The sequence below is a fragment of the Gallus gallus genome, chromosome Z, assembly GCF_016699485.2.
Source record: "Gallus gallus isolate bGalGal1 chromosome Z, bGalGal1.mat.broiler.GRCg7b, whole genome shotgun sequence".
Taxonomy (NCBI): domain Eukaryota; kingdom Metazoa; phylum Chordata; class Aves; order Galliformes; family Phasianidae; genus Gallus; species Gallus gallus.
Genome location: NC_052572.1, coordinates 2,701,338 through 2,726,166, shown reverse-complemented (window position 1 = coordinate 2,726,166; position 24,829 = coordinate 2,701,338). Strand labels below are relative to the sequence as shown.

Sequence of the window (24,829 nt, the reverse complement as noted above, 5' to 3'; positions counted from 1 at the left end):
GAAAAATTCTTCTCAGAGAGAATGATGATGAATTGGAACAGGCTACCAGGGAAGTGTTGGAGTCACTGTCCATGGTGGTGTTCAAGAACTGTGGAGATGTGATACTGACGGCATGATGAAGATGTTGTGTATGGTGGGGTTGGGGTTAAACTTAGTGATCTAGGAGGTATTTTCCAGTATTTATGGTTCTATGACTCTATGATTTTCTGTTAGGAAGAAAAGCTGGGGAGGAACTGGGGGGAACTTTTTGTAAGTGCAGGTAGCAACAGGATGAGGGGAAATGTTTTTAAACTGGAAGAGGGTAGATTTAGGCTAGATATCAGAAAGAAATTATTTACTATGAGGGTGGTGAAACACTGGAAAATGTTGACCAGAGAGGTTGTGGATGTTCTCTCACTGGTAGCATTCATGGCCAGGTGGGATGGGGCTGTGAGCAACCTGGTCTAGAGGGAGGTGTCCCTGCCTATAGCAGGCAGTTGGGACTAGATGACGTTAGAGGTCCCTTCCAACCCAAACCATTCTATGATTCTATGACGCTGTGATTACAGTCATTCTAAAGAGTTATGAGATGTGACCTATCCTATCTCCATCCTGCTCCCCAAGACACCATTTACATACGGCATGGGGATCAAAATACTGTCACAGCACTGTACACATAGTTGTCCATACCTTTGACTTGAAGCAGTAAATCTCTGTTAGCTCCCTGGAAACTTGTAAGAAGAGCCTTGTGGGTGCATAGGAAACTTTTGGTGACTTTACATTGAGCTTGAAGGTTACAGAAAAATGCAAACAGAAATCAAGCAAAACATTTGTATTATGCGGCATAAGTCTCATCCATGTGAAATGCCTCATTCTGTCTTCTGGTTTTAGGACCTTCCCTACCCTCCTTTCTTTTTTAAGTATTAAGAAAAATACAAATAATCGTTTTATTCCTTATATTAGCATACAGAATGCTGGAATGCTATTTTCTCACTCAGTCTGAACTATGTGTGAAGATCTTACCCTCTTGTTTGTGGATGCAGATATACCTCCCCTTTACACAAAACAAACATCCAAACCCTACCTACCCCCTCTCTTCTGTTTAAATTTCCCTGTGATTTAGGAGAGGCAGATTATGTTCTTCTTCAAAAGTAGGAAATCAGTAATAGCCAAAATGGCAAAACTAAAATATTTCTCTTCTAAACGTGTTGTTTTTTACTTTATATGTCTTGGCAGCATAACAGTCTGAAAACAACCACCTGAATTCTCTGCACTCAACAGAACAGCCCAAGGATAAACCCTCCAGTAAATCCTATGCGACTGAAGCTGTAGGAGCCTTGCTGTGAGTAAAAGCATTTTAAATATGATTGCTATACCTGTTAGTAACCAAAGAGCCCTTTTGGAGCAAATAATTTTCTTGGAAACATCTGAATCCAATCATTTAAAGCTGAGAGCCCACATCTATGCTACACCAGAGTTCTAGTCCCTACATGGTCCATCCACTGCCTCAAAAGAAAAGAGTTTACCTTGTCCATCTGTCATTTAAATGGTAATGAGTTAAATGAATTCCACCTCACTTCCGAGCTTCAGAGCAAGCCTGGGTTTATTTATTCATGTAATGACACAGGGACAAGTTTGACATTGCTGAACATGTCCCAGATTTATGGAAAATAAAACTGTACTAATCTAGTGCATTTATTAGCTTTTCTGTCAGATGCTTCCGTGAGTATCCAGATATGTGAGTTTGCTCTGCAATTCTGTCCTGATTGGAACAGCATCTTCTGAAATGTAAATGTTATCTTAAGGTCATAAGCTGATGAAAACCACTGTTTTGGCAAACTCTAATTTCTTGGTCATTTGACAAAGCAGCTGCTGTGCAGTTATATGGCACAAAGAAAGCTATTAAAGACAGATGAGTTATATCTCTGATTTGGCATATATTATGCTGCTTTTAAAGGTAAAAATTCAGATAGATGATGGTATTTCTTGATTTTACTGAACAAATAAGTGACCTCTCACAAATATACACACCAGAATGATATGTCTAAATGAAATTATTCATTTACACCTTACAGAGCCTTCTGAGATCTTCTGTATTAAACAGAAAAAGAGCAAATATCCTAATGTAAGATATAATTAATTTGTATCATCACAGATCCATATTGAGACAAGTGCCTGATAAAGAGGAAAATTTACAGATTAGACAATTGTTTATGTCATGTGACAGTAAGCTCTGCAGCTGGTCTGATTTAAAAAAAATAAAAATTACAAGGTTTAGTTAATCAACAGCTGGTATCAGCTGGTATTATACCTCAGCAGTGCCTCCAAGGTCTGTGAAGATTATTTTATACCATCTGGAGTATATCTAGTGTTGGTCAATGTCTGAAGCACAATAGTAGGGGATTTTGCTGCTACTTTGGCAAGTCTGTATGAATGCTTTCTTGTATGAGTGGAAAACATGCAGCATGAAGTCAAGTAACACAATACTATGACATGTTTTAGGAGGTGGTACTGTCATAACTTACCATTCTAAGACTCTTTAGTGTGTGAGAAACTGCTGACAGGGGAATCATGCTGTAGGGAAGTCAGCTTTGGGTTGCGCACATCTCCATGTCTGAGAATAGCTGGAAGATGTGTTGGAGTTGGGTTTGGTCTCTGCATTCAGGCTCTGAGCAGTTGGTTCTGGAAGTGACGGTGTTCCTGGAAGCTGAACCTATGGTGATGGATGGGGAAGGAATTTCTGTCATACACTTTTCTTGGCCTTCATTGTGAGTAATAAAGGAGCACTAGGTTTCAAATCAGAAATCTAATGCTTAAGGAATAAGAGTCCCCAGTATTCAAACTAAAAAAAGAAAAAAAAAATTGTCCAGTATTGTAGGCAAGTGACTTCCCTCTCTTGTGTACTTATAATTTTGATGTATCACATCTCAAAATCCAGGTTCTACATCAAAACTGGGGATCAAAAAGACTTTCAGGATACATTTTTTAAACAAAAGGGGAATGTGAGTATGAAACATCTCATGTTTAGTGACTGCACCATGGTGGTCTGATAAGAGTTCTGATAGGCACTGCAGGAGACATCATTTGTTCTGTAAAGCATCTGCTGTGATAAACCTTCTCCTGTTTGTGACTTTCTACTTGTCTACTGAGAGACCTCAGGAGCACCAAATCACCTTGCTCTATGCTTCAGTCTCCTAAAACACAACTGTTTACCTGTGCTTCTTCAAAAACCCAGTGAATGGTTTTTATTATTGTCTTATAGCTACAGCTCTCACCCCATTGAGTTCATCCTCTGCAGTCTCATGGGGTGGGTACAGTCTTGCAAGGTGTTGCCTGTGCACATTGCTCAGTGCCGTAGTTCTTTCTGTAGACACCTCTGTCACAATGAGAACATATTTCAGGTAGTGCATCTCTTCTTTTGAGCTTCAATTCATGTGATGAGGTTTGCTCCTTCTGCAATTTACATCTTTGAATTAGCTACGATACCTTCCTACGACACACAATTCTTGTGAAACTTGTTAGCTTTCCTTAAAATAAGTAGAAAAAGAAACAAGCAGGCTAGAAATCATTGCTGAGGCTAACAGACCAGCAGAAAATTCAACAATAAAACACCTATGTCGTAAAATATCAATATGTGCAATAAAGCACGAGCTGAGAGATGGCATGGTAAAATAGTTTCTTCTGCACATAAAATGCCATATCCTCATGACAAAAGCACTGAAAGACACAAACTGAGCTGAAAGGGAGTTATCAGTGCTACAACTCCCTGAACTACAGCACCTTGTCCTTTCTTAATGTAATTCCTCCTTGGGCAGCATATGTTCCTTCCCCAGAGCTCAAAGCACAGAAAGGAGAGATCATAAAGGGAGCAGAGTAAAGCAATAAGGCTTACATGCATCCACTCTGTGTACAAAGGCTTTGTGCCACACTGGTGATCCCAGAACATCTACTTAACATCCAGCTGACCTTTAGGTGCAAAAAGTGAATGATGTGGAACTCCTTGCCCTAGGTTCTTGGATCTAATTGCTCTGCCCTTCCAGTATTTGCACTCTGCTTATATATCCATTGTTATACAGAGCTCTGCTCTTCACTATCCCTAAGATTCAGGGATTTTAAGGCCAAAGAATCTTAGATTGCCTGTGTCACAGGTTGTTAATTTTCACGCATTTATCCCCAGAATTGATCCCAGTGACTGATGTCTAGAGAAAATTGTCTTCCAGAGAGACTCTTAGCCGTGATTTGCAAGTACTGAGAAGCAGATACCCCATGGCTTTCTTTAACAGCAAAAAGTTAATCTTATTCTCAATCACAGTGGTCCTCCTCATGCCTCCCTCCATCTGTTTAAAGAGCCCTTTTCTGACTAGGTACTTCTCCCTACAAAAATATCTGTACAGTAGACAAATTACCTCTTCATCTCATCCTTGCCCAGGTAAGCAGAACGAGTGGGAGTTTTTTCTTTCTTTTTTATTTTATTATTTTTAATTTTTTATTGTTGTTGTTTTTGTTTTGGGGGGGTTTATTTATTTGTTCATTTGTTTGTTCGTTGCACTCTCAAAGAAAAGCAAACAGGGATGCAGCATTGATATTTGACTCATCCTGATTTTGCACACAGGTGTAGGGCTGCTGTCAGATCCTACTGAAATGGGAACATGCATATAGGAAAGGCTTGTGAGCTTCAACATTAAAGGTCCTGACACAAAGTATATGGAATATATGTACATATGGCAAGTAACAGCCATAAAGGTAATAATGCTGTGGTGGTGCAGCTTACCCCTTGAGGTAAGTTTTGCTGACTACTGCCAGCATGGGAAGAATAGGGGTAAAGTATCCAGAAGCAGGATGTGTCAGAAGCAGCAGATGAATAAGGGTCTTATGTAATCAGGGAGAGTAAAATATGCAAGAACACCAACAACAAGTTTGGTAGATTTGTTTGCTTGTCTAGACTAGGATAGATCTAAATTCATGTTAAGCTCTTAGTAAAGTAGCCACCCCTCTCTGGCCATTTACTCACTTCTCTTTACACAGAGATCAATGCATGTCCTGAAACAAGTAGGAACAGTTTGTCTCAGCAGGACGTGTAGCCCAGGGGGAGTAACTACTCACCCATGGAGACCTCTCCCACGTCCCCACATTCCTTGCCTGCGAAAGGCTCTCCCTTTCCTACACATGAAATTTCATGACTATGTGATAGGAACAATGCTGGCGTTCTGTGTTCCTGCACAGACAGCACCACGTTTGGCCGGATTAAAACATGTTTTCCCTGGCAATCCAGGCTTCACCAGACATCACAATTACACTGCAGTTGTTTATACTTCTACCAGTCTTCATCAGCTGAAAATTCTATCACTGATGACTTGATATCTCATTCTATATTACTGAGAATGTCTCCCATAGCTCCAAGTGTAGGAGTGTTTCTTTGAAGGCAGTGCTGAGAACACCCCCAGTTAATGAGAATTTATCTGAATCTTCAGACCTCTAATTTACCCTTTAGTCAACTGATAACATATTATGTGGGGTTTTTTTTTTTGTTTGTTTGTTTCCTTGCTTTCCTTTGTCTTTACCTCTGAAAACTAAAACTGTGATATTCAGCAATGTTCTTTCCTACAACAGCTTGCTGGCAGCTCTGCTAGCAATAGCGGTTTCTTTTCCACAAGAAAGCATGTGATTATGTAGACCCACAATATAAATTGAAAGGTAAAGGCCATTTCCTATGTTCCAGCATAAATACAAATCTAGAGACTGAACTGTAATTACACACATGTATAAGCTAGTTCATAAAAAAGTCCAGTTCTTTTACAAGTTTTGGATATATGGTGCAGATAGGTTTAGGGCTTACGTTTGTCTTATTTTTTACCACTGTTCTTGAATAAATAGATTTATTTTTGGCTATTTGCTTTGCTTTAACAATGTGTGTTAAACACTTGCAAAATGCTTCAGTCAAGTAAAAAGATTTAACATCGTCCAAAAAAGAACCAACCCACTGAACTGTAGAAACAGTCAGGCATTGCAGCCATTCCCCAAATAGTGTGTTAAGATTTGGATATCAACCTAATCTGCTTAACATGGTTTGAGTTTATGCAGTAGATCATGGTGGTGAATGTCTAGTGAGCTGAAACAAGAAAAGGAGAAAACTGTAATGGAAAAGTTGGTTAAAAAAAAAAAAAATCTTCATAGATGGCTGTAGTGGGGTTATCAGACTCATGGTGTGTAGAACTGTGTATTTTGGCTAGGCTGGATTTTGTAAGCCATTGAGCTGAGATAAGCATGATCATACAAGCAGGACTTTTTAGCTCAAAACACTCCTGATGTTGGGCAATTGGCATGAGGTGGTAACAACTGCAGAAGACAGGGGGAAAGGAAGACATAGCATTATGTCTTTGTTACAGAGAACAGCAGCAGAAGAGAGGCAGCATTGACTAGATTGGGTTTATATGATCTGGAGACCATGATGTCCTGAGCCAATCCTGAATGCAAGTCCTCAGCACCAATATTCCCTCCTTCTTCTCAGCATGATTGCAGACTCTCGCTGCCTTCCAGCAGAAATGGAAATTACAGTACACTCTTTCCCCATCCACCTTTCAGAGAAAGACAAGGCCATGCCTCCATCATGACAAGGCATTTGATTTGGATCCTGAAGGCAAAATGGCAAAAGCGATGTGGTGATGTGTGCAGGCTAGTTAGCTCCAGGGCACTAATTAGCCAAGATGCAACTAGTTCTGTAATTAGCTTGGTTACCCTTTATGCTAACCTCCAAACAGTCCATACATATGCAGATGTCCTAGAAAACACTGCACAAGTTTCTTGTTGCTCATAAAGCCTCTAAGAGCACTTGGCCATATTGGTCGTCACCTAACTAACTCATGGAAGTTTCTTCTCTATTTCTAATATGGAAATGTTGGTATTATTTTGTAGATAGCTTCAAGGGCTTAGTCAAGGGGGAAAACTTGAACAATTCTCCCTGTAAAAATCATAGAGAAGATGTGATGCCATTGGCTATAAACATACCTTCAAATCAATCTGGGGTAATTCTCTCAAGTCTCCGTGTGCCCATCTGTCACAATATTGGTCATTTTGTTCTCATGTGTCTTCAAATGTTTCAACACTTGCATGCTCCCAGTTTCTGTCCTGAGCTTTACCACTGACCTAATGGAGCTACACAACAAGGGTAGAACCAACCTTAACACTCACTAGGACATTAAGTGTAGGGTTTGAGCTGGGATGAGCCCCAGCCTGATCTCAGATTCAGGGATGAACTGGGAGAGGTTGAAAATACAAACGCTGTGAAATCAGTGTGTAAAATTCAGGAGGAACAAAAAACACAAAATCCCATTTTAAGTTTTTTTCAAAGCAAAATACCTACTAAAGAAATGAAGTCCTTGTATTCTGAGCTCAGCTCCATGCAAATGCTTTTCCACATACTGTTTTCTCCTGGAGAGAGGAGCTCAGGGGAAAACACCTGAGAAAACAGAAGAACCCCTCCCTCCATCTTATGTACCAGCACTTATGTGCTAAATTTCCTTCAAGCACAGCAGAACTGGTTTCAGGGCCCTGGAGAAGATCTTTATTTTTAATACAGTCAGTGCCTACTCATCAAAGCCTATTCAGATGAGCTTTTCATCTGGCAGCTGGAACACCTGTCAGGGACGTGTATAGTTTGGAATAATATCCTTAGCTAATGGTCTAACAAAGACCTGATGTGCTAAACCTGAGATAACACCTCAGGATCTGTTTTTTTCCAAGTTACCAATGAATTTTGGGTCCCACAGGAGTCTGGGCTTTCATAGATATATCTTTCTTTTAACAAGCTTTTCATTCCTTTGGCATGATGCAAGTATGAGCCGATTTCCTTTCTCTGGTTAGTCATGAGGACTCCTTCCACTTCTGAAATCACTGAAAGAGCTATTATTAGAGCAGTGCCCAGTGGGGAACACACAGCTCCCACCTCCTTCAGATCCCTTCTACCTCCCTTTCCTTATTCCCTCTGACAGCATTTGACGACGTCAAAAGCCTATGTTTTAGCTACACAATTTGCTTTCCACTTGAATATCACAGTGCCTCTACCACCTTGCTTTTATAAAGACGTGCAATTTAGTCTTCAAGTCATTGAAGAATGTCGTCAGCATATTGACTGCAGCATCCTCCCCCCAAGCCAGCAGCGACATGCTGGAGAGGCTGTTAGCCTGCTGTACGTTCCTTGATGTTCTGGACTCGTGTTCTCAGGGGAACCCATTAGCATTTGCACTTGCAGGCAATTTTTTCCTCCCCAGTTAATAATTATCTAGGGAGAAGATAATTAAAATAGGTTCTAAGGCTATGCAAGACCTCTGTCCACTTTTCCTACTTATAGAGCCTCTTTACAGAAAATTGTGATGTAGATTTCAAGATAACTGCTGAAGGGTTTTGCACCTTTGCCTTGTTCTTGTTGTCATTAAGCTTGATCTAATTCTCCGTTTCATTTCATTAACCCAAACAGAGACAAATTTAGACATGTAATGCCAAAACAGCACCAGTAAAATTTTCCTAGACACCCAATAACATTCTATCAGTATAAAATGAATAATTTCATGGAGATGGGCAAGAATTGAGGTCTGGCTAGCACAGTTTTCCTGCTATCACAGGATCACAAAACTGCAGGGGTTTGGAAGGAATCCCTTGGGTTTGAGTCCACCCCCCTGCTGAAGCCAGTTTCCTATAGTAGATTGCATAGGTAGGTGTCCAGACAAGTCTTAAATACCACCAAAGAAGGAGACTCCAACATCCATCTGGGCAACCTGTTCCAGTGCTCCATCAGCCTTACTGTAAAGAAGTTATTTGGCATATTTGTGTGAAATTTCCCCTGTTCCAATTTTTGGCCATTGCTCATTGTTCTATCACTACACACCACTGGACAAAGTCTGGCCTCATAGAATCACAGAATTGCAGGAGCTGGAAGGGACCTCAAGAGGTCGTTGAGTCTAACCCCCTGCTAAAACAGGAACCCTATGGTCCAGTTGCCTCTCGCACTTTAGATATATATATAAACATTAGATATTTATTAATCTCTTCTCAGTCTTCTCTTCTCCAGGATGAACAGAGCCTTTCCTCATATGATACTCCAAGCTATTAATCATTCTCGTTATCCTATCCAAGTTACTGAGTCTCTACATCTTGATTTTCTCATATAAAATAAGAATCTCCCTTTCATCCAGCCTCTGAATTAGTGAGATTTACAGTAGGGATGTGGCATTTTACAGCGTTTGTCCTATACTGCAGATAGCTGATTCTAGCACCAAGAAACTCAGCACTTCAGCTGTTTCAGAGCTCTTTGCCTCTGCAAATCGGGAATTCATGTGGGCAAATGATCTGGTTGAGGTGTGTTTCAGGAAGACTCACTGGCTCGAGAGTCAATGTGGTGCTGCTCATCATTGCATGGAACAAGTACACCCATAGTGATCTCAGCTTTTGATGCTGTTGCAAAATAGAACTAGTAGTCAGCGCTACTATTAGGTGAACCTTCCTGCTCACATTCTAGTGAATGGTATGGAAAATCTTGTGAAATTTTAGGAAAAGCTTATTTAAATGCATGCTCCAAGGTCTTCACAGTGTCCTCTTCTAAATTTAATCTGAGATGACTTGCACTGAGTTTGTGCTACCAATTGCTCTCTTGCGAAGTGCCTGGAATCTGCAAAGCAAGCAAGCGTGCCCATTCAACACTATGTGCATAGCCTGGCCCCTGAATTTGAAATTTTTGGCCTGTCTCTCTTAACAGCTGTTACCCAATTTGTCTGGGAAAAGAAAAAAAAAAAAAAAGAAAGAAAGAAAGATAAAAAAAAGAAAAAAGAAAGAAGAAAAAGGAAGAAGAGCAGATGAAGCAATGGGAAATAAATATGCCTCCCATTTTTCAAAACTTGATGTTTTTTAACTAAACCCTATATTATTCATATGCTGCATATTTTATTACTGTTAGTTTCAAAGCTGTTGGAAATCACAGATCAGTTCCTCAGCCACAATGTCTTTATTATGCATACATAAATCATGCATGGAAGGGCCCTGACAGTTGACGATGTAAACTCTCAGGAAGCAAAGCCCCTAAGCCATGTAAAAAATGTATGTCATGGGCAAAGAAGTATGTCATCTCTATTTCCTTTTTATAGATACTCTTGTCTTGTCATTATCAAGGAAGATTTTTTTTCTCCTTTATTTCCTATTTAAATGTAGTTAGCGCAGAGGTAATTTGCAATGGTATTTCAATGAGACAAATGGAGTATACTTTCCCACATCTGCCTGCATCTTCAAGGATGAGCGTGTTGTAATTATACTGTTCCAGTTTCATTAACAGCTCTGCTGTGCCCAATATGGTTCATAAGTATTCTGGTAAAATGCAGGACAAAGTTCAGTAAATTGTCAGGAGCATTTGAGTGATATAGGACTCATGCAAATTACATTAGAACTGAGTTGTTTTGAAGCCACAGGCTACTTGCAAGAGTTGGTCAGAATTTGGGGGGATTAAAACAAAAACCTGAAAGCCAAGGATTCCTCACTGTTCTACAGCGGAAAATAAAATACAGACAAAAACTGGGCTGGTGTAGGAATGATAAAGTATTAAAAGCAGATGGATTTGCATATGATATTTTCAGTTTCTCAATCAAAGGTGGTTTTCATTTGCTTGATTTTCTTTGATTGTTGGACTGAGTGGAGTGTACAGTGTATTTCTTTTTTTTTAAGAAAAAAGACATTTTTAAAAAGAAGTTTGGATTAGTCTCAAAAAGTAAATCATAGCTGATAAAAACTGAAGTGAATCTTGGGTCAGAAAGTGAAAAATAACCATTCACATAAGAAACTGGAGGAAACATACCCAGCAGAGCACTGGACTATGAACATTCTTCTATGTACTGTGACTTAGGGATAACTCCATAACAAACCAAAGACATTATTGACTCCTTTCTGCTACAGACATGCATATACTGAGCTTTCAAAGTAAGGGCACTCTCAACATCATAAAGCCAACATTTCATCACCTGAAGAGCAGTGAGCATCAACAGCTACCCACCTTTATTGCTGTATTTGCTGAAGTTTAGATGTAAATCAGAGTAGCCTTTGTTCCACATGCCAACACTTACAGGTGAAAAGGTGCCTCTTAACTGACTATGAAGAAAGCCACACTTCCTCCACAAGCACATGTGGTTAAAGCTGATCTTCTTGTGTGTCTTCCTCTGTTCACATTCATCTTCCAGATTTACTGTTAGGTGATGTCCACCGCTTATTGAGCAACTAAGACTAATTTGCTCTAGCTGCAGGATAAGACAGACCTATACACATCACAAAAAGGGGATCCTTCCTCCTTTGTTCCCTCTTGTGCACTTGTGCTGTCGCTGCTGGTATCCTTTCCATGGCTCCTTCCCATTGCTCCCATGGTCACAATTCATCACAGCAAATTACCTTCTGTTTTCTTTGATGTCAGCTGAGCGAAATAGCCATGATTCACCAAACATATTTTAGATCTGTATTTTAGTCCCCCTTTCCCTGCACTGACCAGGGAGGACCAAAAGATGCAGCTCAGCTCTGGATGTTTATATTTGCTATCCTCTGTGTCCAAACTCCTCCATCATCTATGCTATGCACAACTTGGGGCACCATTAAAAAGAACAAAGAGCAACAAGTGATCATCATGATATCTGGTTCCTGTGGGAAACACACACAGAAAGGATCATCATACATACAATTCTGTCTGTAGGGGAAATTCAGAACCAGCTGAGATGTTTGTTACTGTATTTGTCCTCTTGCCTGTGCAAATTAAAGGGTTTCAGAGCTAAATGTCAATTCATTAAAAGCAACCTGAAAGAGGGTTGTTTTGTACAGCAGTTCTGCCTCCTCTTTTGGAAAGATACCTGTGGTTACAGTTTCATTAATAATTTCACCTTGTCTCTTCTCTGATGTAAATCTACAAGCAAGAAGATGAAAAATTGCTGAATCAAATATTGCAGCCTGGCTACTAAGGTAAGTCAGCATATGATGCATAAGAAGACTCCCAAGAAGCAAAGCTAGGAGTCCATGTATCGGTGACAATATCTGGGGGAAGTTTCAATCCTCTGAGGATCAGCTGTGTTTGCATTTTTTTCTTTCCTTCTCTTGCATCATGAATCTCTCCTAGGGATGTCCTTTTTTTCCATGAGCTTTTTAACTCATGAAGTAGCTGCAGGAAAGAGGAGAGAAAAGCAACTTAAAAATAGATAAGCTGCTTATCTCTTTAGCTGACTTGAATTTTCAGCTCTGTGGAGGAGGATGCTATCAAAAACAGAAGTTTAGAAGTACATAATGTTGGAAAAGTTTCTAGATGTGCATCAGCAGTACATAACTCATGCTGCATGTTATTCCGTTAGTTGTTATAAATCACTGGTAGAGACAAGATTAATCCAGGTACATTAAATATTGTTTTTCAAAAGTTAATCATGGTTTTCAGCCAGAGAAAACAGGGCTTGTGTGATGATGCTTTGTGCCTGTCCAGCCATCTGTCAGTCTCTATCAATTACATGTAAACCCACTGATCAACTTTGACAGAAGGGCGGAGGTCTCAAAGATATTAAATTCCAGAGCTTTTCATGAAAATCAGTAGCTTTCCAGTTCAATTTTAGCTGCCAGCTGGCCTTTAAGCATGAAACTACTGGTCAATAATCACCCTATGCCTATCTAACTGGTGCTTCTTGGTAACTGGGACTTAGAAGAAGGCTCAGAGAGTGTCCAAAAGGACAGAAACTGGGAGTCTATGTGGGAACTGAATCTCCTAGGTAGCACATGGGGGACAGAAACAGCTGAGAAAACTGAGGTCATAATGATGGGATGGAAGTAAAATGGGGGGAAAGAAAAAAAGAACAAAAATATAATGATTTTAATTCTTCAGATGATCCTCCAACTCCTTTGTCTTCCAAGGCATTTGCTCCTCATCCTGCAAATATTAAAGGAACAATTCCCATTTACTTCTGGGATACAACCAGGCATGGGAAAAGATTGAGAAGAAAGCAACCTTTCATAAACAAGTGGTCTGAGACATGCTTAGTGCTCACATTTTTCTCTGGTTTATAGTACAAATACGAAGCTATTTGAGAAAGATGAATTTTTGGACTTTTACAGGAAAGAAAATATTGTATTTTGAGAAGATGGGGTAGATAACCAGATTATTGTTACAGCCAAATTTGAACAGCAAATATTGCATTTTAATGGTCCTTAATTTAAATAGGCTCTTTGATCTGGTGGCTTTCTGTATTTTGCTATGGACTTAAAAAATAAAATCTGTCTTAGAAGGCAAAAGACCACTTACTGTGATTTGAACGGAGACGAGATCCAACACAAATCTACTGCCCTCCAAAAACAACTGTTTTGTTTGTATGAACAGTAATACAATATCTGCCTAAATCTCCCATTTCTGCATGGCCATTCCTAGTGGTTTCCTTCGTAAACTCCCATTTCTTCTATCCTTGACAGCAACTCCATCTCCTCTCATATTCTCTTGGAAATGAGCTGGACCTACCTTGCTCCTTCAGATCACGAGTCTTGAATTCTTTCCTACACCACTGTAGAAAGTAGTGGTTGCAGCAGTTTCCTGAGAGGCCAGAAACAGGGACTCTACACCATCACAGAGGGAAAGGGTTGGGTGTGGATATCTCATCTGTGCATGAGTGCTGTTCTATGAAAGAAGGGTCACCCTTCTGGTGTTGTAAAAGATGTGAAGTTAAAAAACTCAGCCTCGAAGGTAATCTGAGAAAATCCACTAGCTCACACTACTCAGGGGAGAAAACCAAAGTCACTGTTGATTTCTGGAAATTTATTGGGAGTGAGAAAATTCTTCAATCATCCGGAAAAACCAAGCATGGAAACCCAAGGTGCCCTTGAAATCTCACTGCCTGTGGGGCTAACTAACAGCTGAATCAGCAAAACAATTTCAGATTTAGACACCTAAAATCATGCCTGAAGCACCTCCAGCTTTTCCCAGGCTCTGGCCTTTCCATGTTGTGACAGCACAGATTGTTTCAGCCCATTTGTTGTGCACCGACCATCTGCACCAAAGCAGCACATGGGAGTTACTGGGCCATAAATACTCCTGTTCCTGAGCCTGTTGCACTCTACCTTCCTTGTGCAGAAGGGAATTTGAATGAAGGCAGTTTGAGTTCCCACTGAGCTCCCCGGGTCCTCATTGTGTTCCATAGTTGTCCTCTGGTTCTAGACTTTGGTTTGAGTCAGGAAGAAGCATTCATCATCATACTGTAGTTCATGGGTTTAAGGTCAGAAGAGATCAATGAGATCACTTAGTCTGACCTTCTGTACAAGGCAAACCACGAATATCACCCAGTGCTTCATACAGCTAGCTCAACAGACCAGGACTATGAGCCCATGGTATATTTATTGCATGGAAAGATATCAGGGAAGAAGTGTTAGCTAATGAAAATCTCTACCTAGCCACTCAGCTGGTGCATCTCTATGGAGAAATCTCTCTTACAGTACTACTCCTGTCCTAGTTATCGCAGATAATGAGATTTGGTTGCTGTCCATCTAATAAGTCTTTAAGAAGAAAGATTTTGCCACCTTCATTGGTCACCTGAGCCGTATATTTCTCATCAAGACTTCATTTTAATTTTACATTTTAGTGCTCTCTTTGTCATGAAGGAGAAAATTCAGACTCTGATATAGCACTAGTATTGCTTATTTTCTGCCAACTTCAAATATCTTATATTGAGATTTTGGAAATATTAGTGTGCTTAAAATTGGATCCACCTTCCAAGACAGTTAATTTTTCATGGTACTCTCAGCCATGTCCTTTCCTCTTTTTACAATGTAAATACCCCAGTTCTCCAGTAGTGCTTGAATCTTGTCCTAAAATATTTTCCAGTCTCCATGCTGAAATTTTGTGCTTAAAGATTCCTTGTTCTTGCAGCTCAATAGAGGGACTTAATGTTGGGCTACATGAATGCTTTGAACACATCTTTTCAGCCTCACGGTGCGTGCGCTTTGGGTGATGCCCAGAGCTGGCACTCTCTGGTAAGCTTATGCCTGCTCCACGCTCCTGCAACTAGCTCATTTCAGAGGATGCAGCCCTGAACAATGCACGTATCTCCTTGCATGACTGTACTGTAAATGAGGTGCAATTGCAGCTCATGTAAATGGATCCCCACTCACTTTAAATCAGTCTATTTCGTTATCAGTAGCAGAGCAGATAGCAAGATCAGCCTTCACCCAAAATTCTGGCTGAACTCTCCTGTGCAACTGATTCATCTAGAGTCGACCAAACTGTGGTTGTATAAATTTTTTTCAACACGAAGATAATCCTGTTATATCCACACAAGCTAACACACTACTTTTGAAAAGTGTTGACTTACCTTTTGAACTCATGAGGTCCCCTTTTATGTTTTGTAATGATTCTTGTATGGGTCAAGGTATACGTCCTTAGTTTTGAGGAACCATCATTTTGCTGCTGTCAACAAGAGAAGGTGTTTGCTGATACCTTAGAAAGGTCTCCTACCTGCAGTTGATGTTTCCCTAGCCCATGTGACAAAGACAAATGGACACATAAATGGAAACCCACATCCCCATGTACATCAGAGCTTCAGCCTACCTACAATGCTGAAATCAGGGTCAGAAAGCACAGCAAGCCGTTCCTATGTCTTTTATATCAGCTGGTGGGCAGTCTGGTCCCATCCTTGTGTCTTCTTCCTGAGAACATCTTTGTCTTCTCAGAATGTTCTGCATTATTCCATAAATCCTGTGCCATGTGACTTCCCTGTTTAGCCCCCAAAAATCCTACCCATCCTTTTCCATATCCTGCAGACAGTAGAAAGTGGACCAAGAAAGAGACAATGTGTTGAAGTTTAGCCACTTCTGAAACCATGTGGAGAAAACAACAAAACCAACCACTCCGTACCCCAACTTTGCCCTCTATCCCAGGTTCTTCAGCAGCTGGGGACCCTTAAGCCAGCTTTCAGTTTGAAAACACTTTAATTCAGGAGCAATAAATGGAAGCAGACTGCAAAAAACTACCATCTCACCCTCACTACCATCTCATCTCTCCATGGGCTGGCTCCACCAATATGTGGCAATGGTTCAGGCTCTGCACACACACACACACACACACACACATACTCACACAAAGTAAATCTGAGCATCTCCCAAGCTCAGCTTCTGCATGCCATGCATTTAAAGCACACCTTTCCTGCAGCTCTCATTTAAACACAGACAGATGTACTGCGAAAGCAGCAAGAGAAACAGTGTGATGGAGGCTCAGCTCATCTTCCTCTTTCACTCAACTTCTCTGATGCTTTCTTGTTCTTTTACCCTAAATTCTAACCTGAGCATGGAGAACTCTGTGATTGTCTTCCCATATCTCCCTGTGTCACCTCAAGGCTAGCAAAGCAAACCTTAGGGTGGTCTCATTTGCCTGTACAGGGAACCATTCACCAGCTTCCCTATACAGCAAAAGCCATACCCAAGCAAGAACCCAACTAGCAGCGCCTCCTTGGCGCTGATAGGTGGGATGTATATTTTACAGTAAGTTCACCTGGCAGCCAGATATCTGCCAACAACATTCCCTAAAACCCACTGGTGCTCTGTGTACTCCTCCATACCTATTGCCAGGGAACATCCTTTACACTGGTGGTGTGGGTAAATCTGGTGGTGTTTACAAGTGGTAAGCAGAAATGGGGAGGGAGAGGGGAAAAGAGTGGAAGAGACAAAAGGAGAGGAAAAAAAAAGGGGGGCAAGAGGTGTGGGGGGAATTAAAAGAAAGCAGAACTGCACAGAGCTTAGAAAGAAAATAGGATACATGCATGGGGAGAAAATAGATATGAAAATATAACACCTCAAAGTGGTGTCAAATGCAGCGAGGAAAGGAAAGGAAACATTAAAAAAGAAAAAAAAAAAAAGAAAGAAAAGAAAAAAAAACACAGAAAAAAAAGACAAACACAGCTGGGTGAGGTTTTTATAGTTAAATACCAAAAATGTGCAAACAAAGCAAGGTAAATGCTGCCGTGTTATTTGAGCACATAGCAGCTGCTGGAAGCAGTCATGTCCTCACCTGCAGTGAGCGCTCTGCAGAGCAACGCAACCCGTGCCCCCCGAGGAGCCAATTCAGTTACCAAACCTGTACATGATATACACAGGATTATAAGCTTGAGCAGGTGAAGCACTTTAGAAATCCAGGTCGACATTTCTGCCTAGTTGAGCAGCAGTCACAACAGCAGCAAAAAAAAAAAAGTGCCTACCATTGGGAAGCATCCATGTAAGAGCATCGATGCACAGCTGAGACTGACCCTGTGGGTGACTGGTAGCTCCCTGCCTTTGTTCACACTGGGCACAACTCTGAAGTGGTTTTGAGTTTGGTGAAATGAGGGTAAATAAACGTTGGGGTGGGGGTCCAAAAATTCACATTTCCGTTTAAAAAAAAAAAAAAAGTCAAAAAGCATTTTTTTGGGGGTGGGGAGGGGGAAGAAAAAGAATGTGATCTGATTTGGATATGTGAGGATCTGCTTGGACCTTTTCATTTTTTATGCGGATTTAGAATACGGGGGATAAAAACTTTTCTGAGTGATAATAGCACATATATGCACATGCATTAGTGGATTTCACGGTTTTTTAGCCAGCTCATCTTTCCTGATACCATCTGTCTCTTCTTGCATCCTTCAGAAATAGCATAGCTGGGAAAATAGATCGGGCTTTTCAAGAGAAACCAGAAATATTTACAAGAGATGTCCTGGACATTTATGGTTAAATTTTTCTGTGAATTCTTCAGTTCCAGAAACTGACATCCATCTCTTGACATCACTGTGAAAAGAAAGTAAATTCTGCATAGCCTTCAGATATTCTAGTACCATGTATCTGTCCTTTCTTCAGCAATTTTCAGTTGATTGCACTTCTTGAAATGGACACCTGAGAGTGCGATGCAGAGCTACCATTTAAGACTCAACAAACTCTGGCAGGCAAGACTGGAGTCATGATATCTGGTGCTGTGTTTTGAAAATGATTTTTTTTTCTGCACCAGGTGAGCTACGGGACACTGCAGATTTATTAAGGGTCCGGGCGGCCATGCAGACTTTCATTGCCATAACCAGGGCAATATGAATTGTATTGTGCAATGTTAAATGGAGTGGAAGACAGCCTGTCCCTGCCCTCCTTTCCCAACAGTAAACTCATTTTGAACTGTGAGATGGGGGATTGCCCTTAATTCTTACACCAACCCAACTTTGCACCTTGCAATGGTAAGCAACTTGCAGCAAGATGGCAGCATGATTTCCAGTTTAACTTTTCACCTAGTGTGGACACAATTTAGGACCATCTTATTTGCTTGTGGGTAACACCAACTCCTCTGCTGGGACTGATTTAGTGGATGCTGAGCAGAGCTATTACAAAACACGATAGTTTGCTATGCTAAGCTGTTACAGCTTTGTTAAAGGCAGTGTCTCTCCAGATTCAATGGGCCTTTCTTGGCACAAAGAGGCGTGCAAACACTGCCAAAATATAGAACACCTCTGCCCTTCCTTAAAGTAAAAGCCAATGTATTTGGAGGACTGCCACTCACTTAACTAGACTCCCCAGTTGCATCATTAATTGCAATTTATGGAATTCATCTATTGCTTTCACGGTTGGTTTGTAGTGCAGTATCTCTCCACAGCCTATAACTCCAAGTAGAAGTGTCTCCAGAGAAGAATATTACAGACCATCCTGTGTTTAACAAACAAACAAAAGATTAAAGGCCTTACTTCTGAACAGTGCATGAGAACTGAAAGAGAAACTACTGTTCCTGGAACTTACTGAGGCTTTCAACCATTATTCCAGTGTTTTAGTCTTGAAATATGTTATTTTCCTGGTAGTGAGTGGATGAGCACTGGGAGTCCTTTGACTGTGCTGCCATGCTCAAGGCAGATGCCCAACAGACCTCTCAGGCTAGATAACCTTTGTGAGTGGGAAGATGGCAGACACTGGTGCTGGTGATTCAGTTTCTGGATCTCTTCCATGTGACTCTCCACTGAACCAGTGCCCAACTGCATGTTGCTGGAGGGTCCATGCCTCAGAAGCAGAAATCCCTATAGCTAGTTCTCATACGTACTAGTGTGATAGTATCTTTCACACTGTAGGGGGAGTTAATGGGTGTCTTTGCAAAAGTACAGCCTGGGTCAGTATATTTTTTTCTTTTGAACAGCACCTAGAGTTAACAAGATGATGGCTCCCAGTACGGTGCAGAGGGATGAAGCCAGAACAAGAGTAGATAGCACAGAGCTAGAAAAAAAAAAAAAAAAAAGGTGTTCACTTATTTACCAGAACTTATTCCTGCCATCAGAAATGATTCCTGGCACCATGATACAACTGTACATAGGACTGTGAAGTGCCATTCGTTGTACATATTGGCCTCTGCTCCCCATGCACACTTATTCTTGGTTTGCTTCAAACTGGGATCCTAGAAGCAGATTAAGTTATTTTCACTGCAGAAATATCAAGGCCTCAGGGAAGTAGAGGAATCAAAGCAACTCAAAACTTTAGGGGTCCTTTAAGACAACATCCAGACTGATTTTCCAGCCCATTATCTTCTGTAAACTTTTCCACTGTTTGGTGCCTGAGTCAGTGAATGTAGAAATAGCCAAAGAGCTGAAGATGACTAGGTTGGGTGAGCTTTGTTAGCAAAATGGTGGTAAAAGACCATGCCTCTGTGTTCGCTCCCCCACTTCAAGGCTGTTTCTTCTTTTAGCTTTTCCCAGCTGCTAGTGCTCTTTTTATTGCTAGGGTCATATAGCAAGAACAGAGACAAGGAATGATTGCCATGCTACATGGCATCCTGGCCGTGCATTAAAGCTGGATGTTAATCAAGGCCCTTAAAAGGCTGTTAGCTGCATTCTCTCCAATAGGCCACACATCCACTGAACAACATCAGTGTCATATGAAGACAGTGTCTCAAGTGTCAAGGCTCTGATTTTGACTGTAATGTTTATGAATTGTATTTAAAAAGACAGGACTCACATGTGGTTTGGTTAAAATTCACCTGAGATCTGGTGTTTTTGTGTTTTTTGTTTTTGTTTTTTTTTTGTTTTTCTGTGAAACTGATGCTCAAGAAGCAAAATACCACTGTTATTCTGTTCTGAAATATCTTCTCATTTTTCCCCAGAATCTGCTTTCACAGTGCTCAGGGATAGGGATTGTTTCAGTGATGGGGGTTGTCTGGGACTTCGCAATGATTTCAGTTAAATGTTCCTCCTCTGCAGCCAAAAAAACAAAGATGCACACAGAGATATTTTGTTCTTGACCACACAGACACACAATAGAACCTGTGAGCATCTGAGGTTGGAAACTCAAGGCCCCACCTCTGGCTCTAAGGAAGTCTCCTTATCATAACTGGAATTGCAGATGCATTTAAAGTAGATTTGATGGCTTGGGCATAGCTCTGGACTAACATGATAAAATCACCACCATTCTCAAAAAAGAGCCCAATCTGAAAGTCTACAGACCTCCAAACTAACCCATATTTCAGGTGTGAGACTCCTCATAAAAGGGATCTTCAGTTTGTCTCTATCCATCCACATAAACACATTGTGAGATTCTCCATTTCTCCCCTAGGACTATAATTCTTTTCTTCTTTTATTCTCCATTTTATTTATCTTCCAGTTCTCCAATCTATTGGCATCAATTGGGCTGGATAAAAAAAATAATAATTCCCCAATTTGGCTGACAAAGGCAGAAAACAAACAAACAAAAATAAACAAAATAAAGCTGTTCACTATTTCTCAAAAAATAATTAAAAAAAAAAAGTAAAAATAAAAATAATGGGGAAAACCTCAAAAGATGCTGTCTTAACCAGATTTTTATTTATTTATTTATTTTCAGACAATTCTGCCCAAATCATGGGGAGCAAAAAGTACAATTTACAAAAGAGCATCCACACATGCTCTTGGTTCCCTTTCCTCCTGGCAGCCTTGCCAGGGGAGGTATAAGTGTAGTGATCTGGATTCCTCAGGGATCTCCAGTTGTTCACTTGGAGACATTCTGTTTCCAATCCATTTTTTCTAGTTGAGAGGAAAGATTTGAGTGAAAAGCTCCCACCCTTTCAGGTTGGGCTCTTCACCACCAAGTGTGCAATATTTAGGGGGATGAGCATTGAGATAAGGCCATACTGAGGTTAAAGGTACTGTAGCCTAATAAAACATCCACAGAAAGGCAACTTCTGGGTTAATAGAGCGTATAACTTCCTAGTCCATTATTGAAACCGGCTGAAATTATTACACTGGTGAAAAGGCATTTCAGCAGCAGAGAAACATCACATTACTCAGCGGATGCTGTATTCCACTTTTGGGTTCACGACTCTACAAACATGTCACTAACTTCCTTAAATCTTTCTCAAAATCTCTTCACTTTCTCATTCGACTGTTCATTTTTCTTACGGATAAATACTTTCTTCAGAAGTACGTATGAAGGTGATGACATCTAATTGCAACAGAAAACAACAATTCACACCCCCAAAGACAAAAAGACATTTGTAGGGAAGTGATAAGGAAGAATTGATGTCATATGCCACTCCATGGAAAATAAAGGGGAAAAAGCAAACATAACAAACCTATGGCAATTCTATAACTGTGGTTCTCCAATCAGGAATGCCATCTTGACAACAGGATGTCTTCTCTGTCTTGATTTATCTTTCTTACTGGATTTCTATAGGCTGCAGAGACTACTTCTGTAGGATGTCAGTAGTCATTAGTCATGTAATAATCAACATGCCCTGCCTGCTGACAGTTATCCTGCCTCTATAACCTAGGGTGAACGCCTTAATTTTCTGGAAGAAGAAAACCCACACTTCTAACAAAAACAGTGGGATCGCTTTTCAGAGCCCTCTTAATGCAGTGCTTAGTATATGGACACTGCAGGACAAATTCCAACTTTGACTACAGCTTGTTTATCCATCTCTAAGTGTTACTGTTATATTCATCATGATCAGTGACAAGTTAATAAAAGTTATTAACAGTAAGCCAGTTAAGCCAGTTACTGACCAGATTTTGTGGATTAGCACTGAGGTCACCAGCAAAGACAGCCCTTCTCAGGAACATTTTGAGATGCCAAAGCTTTTGCTAATTTGATAATGAAGCCTTCAGGGCTCCTGCCTGCATTTTGAGCTGTATGGAAGGTTTCAGCTGGTTCTACAGGTTGTATAGCTATGTTAATATCCTCGCTGAGACTGTGCTCGTTTCTCTTGACCAACGTATTCAGGTACTACGATTTGTATCTATCATAGTACCTGATATCGTAGTTGTATCTAATCTAAGCATTAGGGAAGTGTGAGGTCAGATTCAGAATATCATATATTATATCCTATTAAGATGAACAAATTCCGCCTGAGTTTAGACCAACAAAATAGAAGCCTATATCTTAGCTAGCTGCTGGGAAGAAGTAACACTTCTGGAACATGATTCATCTTATTTGCAGTAGGCACCTAAGGCTGATCTACTGAGATCTGCCTTGCAAGTGTCAGTATATACTAGACATGAAAGAGGTGAGGGCTATGGAATTACAGAGAGCTACCCTTCCAGACTGAGGTACACTGTAAATAGCTGCAGTAGATGTTCTCCTTTCCTCACCTGAGTTGGCCAAAGTCACCCAAGTGTACACACTGAGCCTGTGCCGTATGGGAAGAGGCCTTTTACATCTCAAAAGAACAGCACAGGTATTCACTGTAGCACGATCCACAAGGTGAGCCCACAAGACATTAAAACTTAAGGTGAGTTTGGTTCCTCTGACCAGTGTAGGTGAAGACTACAACATGCCCTACTTTCTGCCCCAAGAAGCTGTCAGAAAGCAGCAGCTGTCTTTTAAGACCAGTGTAGACTAAACCAGCAAAGTGAGCATTCACCAGAGATGAAGGTGTGAAACTATGGCTAAACAACACCCTCCTGTTCTTCTTAATTTTGTCTGAAAATCATACTCATTTAACACTTCTAAAAATCACAGCTCAGACTGCTACATTTCATTCTGAGTGTTCTAAATCAGGGTGTCATTTCCTCATAGACTACTTTCTGAATTTTTTTAAGAAGTTTAGATAAATTTGAAGATGAGATTTCAATGCCACCTCTTTGGACAACCTTAGAAAAAAAATAGATTGGGCATTTAAGATAGTTCACACATCCAGGGACTAAATGTTGGCACTTAAATGTTGTCTTTCAGTGGCACCTTGCAGAGAAATACTCATAGAACATTGGTGAAAGAGTTGTTCAAATGGCTTTTCCAATGACAAGGTTCCTCTTAGTAAAGTATCCATTCAAGGTTCCACTCAGCAGGAATTCACTTCTGGGATGTGCAGAAGGATGTCAGTTCATGCTAACTCTTCCATATCATAGAATCATAGAATCATAGAATGGCCTGGGTTGAAAAGGACCACAATGATCATCTAGTTTCAAACCCCCTGCTATGTGCAGGGTCGCCAACCACCAGACCAGGCTGCTCAGAGCCACATTCAGCCTGGCCTTGAATGCCTCCAGGAATGGGGCATCCACAATCTCCTTGGGGAAACCTCCATATGACTTCATGGAGGGGAGCCACAGTATATCATCACCACTGCTTCTTCAGAGTACAACTAGAAGTCTCACTCTCATCTTGATGGTTGGACTGGATGATCTTGGAGGTCTTTTCCAACCTTGGTGATTCTATGATTCTAAGTGTACTCAAAAAGCATTTGTAATCTGGATCAACACTTTGTGCATCAAGTAGTCATGCTTCATAGTATTTCCAAAGGCTCCAACAAGACCTCAGTGCAGAATTCCAGTACCTGAAGGGAGCTTACAAGCAGGAGGGGGACTGACTTTTTACACAGTCTAACAGTGATAAGATGGAATGTCTTTAAATTTCTTTAAACTAAAAGGGGAGAGATTTAGATTAGATTTTAGGAAGAAATTCCTCACACAGAGGGCAGTGAAGCCCTGGCACTACTGCCCAGAACTGTGAGTGCCCCATCCTTGGAGGTTTCCAAGGCCATGGACAGGCCCCGGGCAGCCTGAGTATGTGGGGGCACCCAGCCTATGGCAGGGTGTTGGAAGAGGATGAACTGTAATTCCCCTTCCAATCAAACCATTCTATGATTTTATGATTAAAATCAAGCTTGCATAAGGGCTTTAAGTACCTATTGTGGATAAATTTTGCACAGCTGAATCTTTGCTACTCCAGCTCAGTGGGCTTTTGTCTCTTTTTTTTTTTTTTCAGTACTCTCTGACATGCCACACTGCATTATTACTAGCTGACATTTCGCAAAAGCCATTCTTCACACTTTGGATTCAGCACTCCCTCTGCAATCAGCTGGTGTTCAGAGATGTTCATCTGTGGTTCAGCAATGTCGTACAATATTCAAAACCTCCCCTGATCTTTTGTTGCACCTTATACCAATTTAACCTTTCTCTAAAAAGGGCCAGAGAGGGGTATATTTTTATGCAATCTGGAGTGCTTTTTTATTCTCCTAACAGGCTTCCATTTAAATTGCATTTCTGCACAAAGAAAGAGAGAAGTATATATTTTCTTGAGCGAATCTGTAGCAAAGATTTGAAACGTGGAGTGAAGGGGAACACATTCCCATTTCTGAGAGACTGTAGCAGAATGGTCTCAATAGTATCTGCAAGATCATCATAAATAGTCCCTTATTTTGATCAAGATGCAGCCACTCCCAAGCTGAATATGAAAGGTACAATGGGACTCTCAGCCCCAGTGGGGAGATGGCTGAGGGTATAATACCACTGGCTTTAGGATTTGATGGTAGTGGACATTTTTTCATCCAAATGTCCTCCTAAAATACACGTATCTACTGAATGGTCTGTCAAGTGCACAATGGAACTAGCTGAAATTTCAGGAAAGGCCACCAGCTGGATGTGAG

General features: G+C 40.7%; 1 protein-coding gene across 2 annotated transcripts in view; it reads left to right on the top strand.

Moving 5' to 3' along the window:
* The window catches only part of LOC107051909 (urea transporter 2-like), a 288,833-nt gene that overhangs the window by 175,208 nt on the left and 88,796 nt on the right, over nt 1-24,829 (top strand). For both annotated transcript variants that reach the window (XM_015277424.4, XM_040656169.2), the window contains exon 3: nt 1,216-1,321. The gene's annotated coding sequence lies outside the window, so the exon portion shown is untranslated. The remainder of the gene's footprint in view (nt 1-1,215; nt 1,322-24,829) is intronic.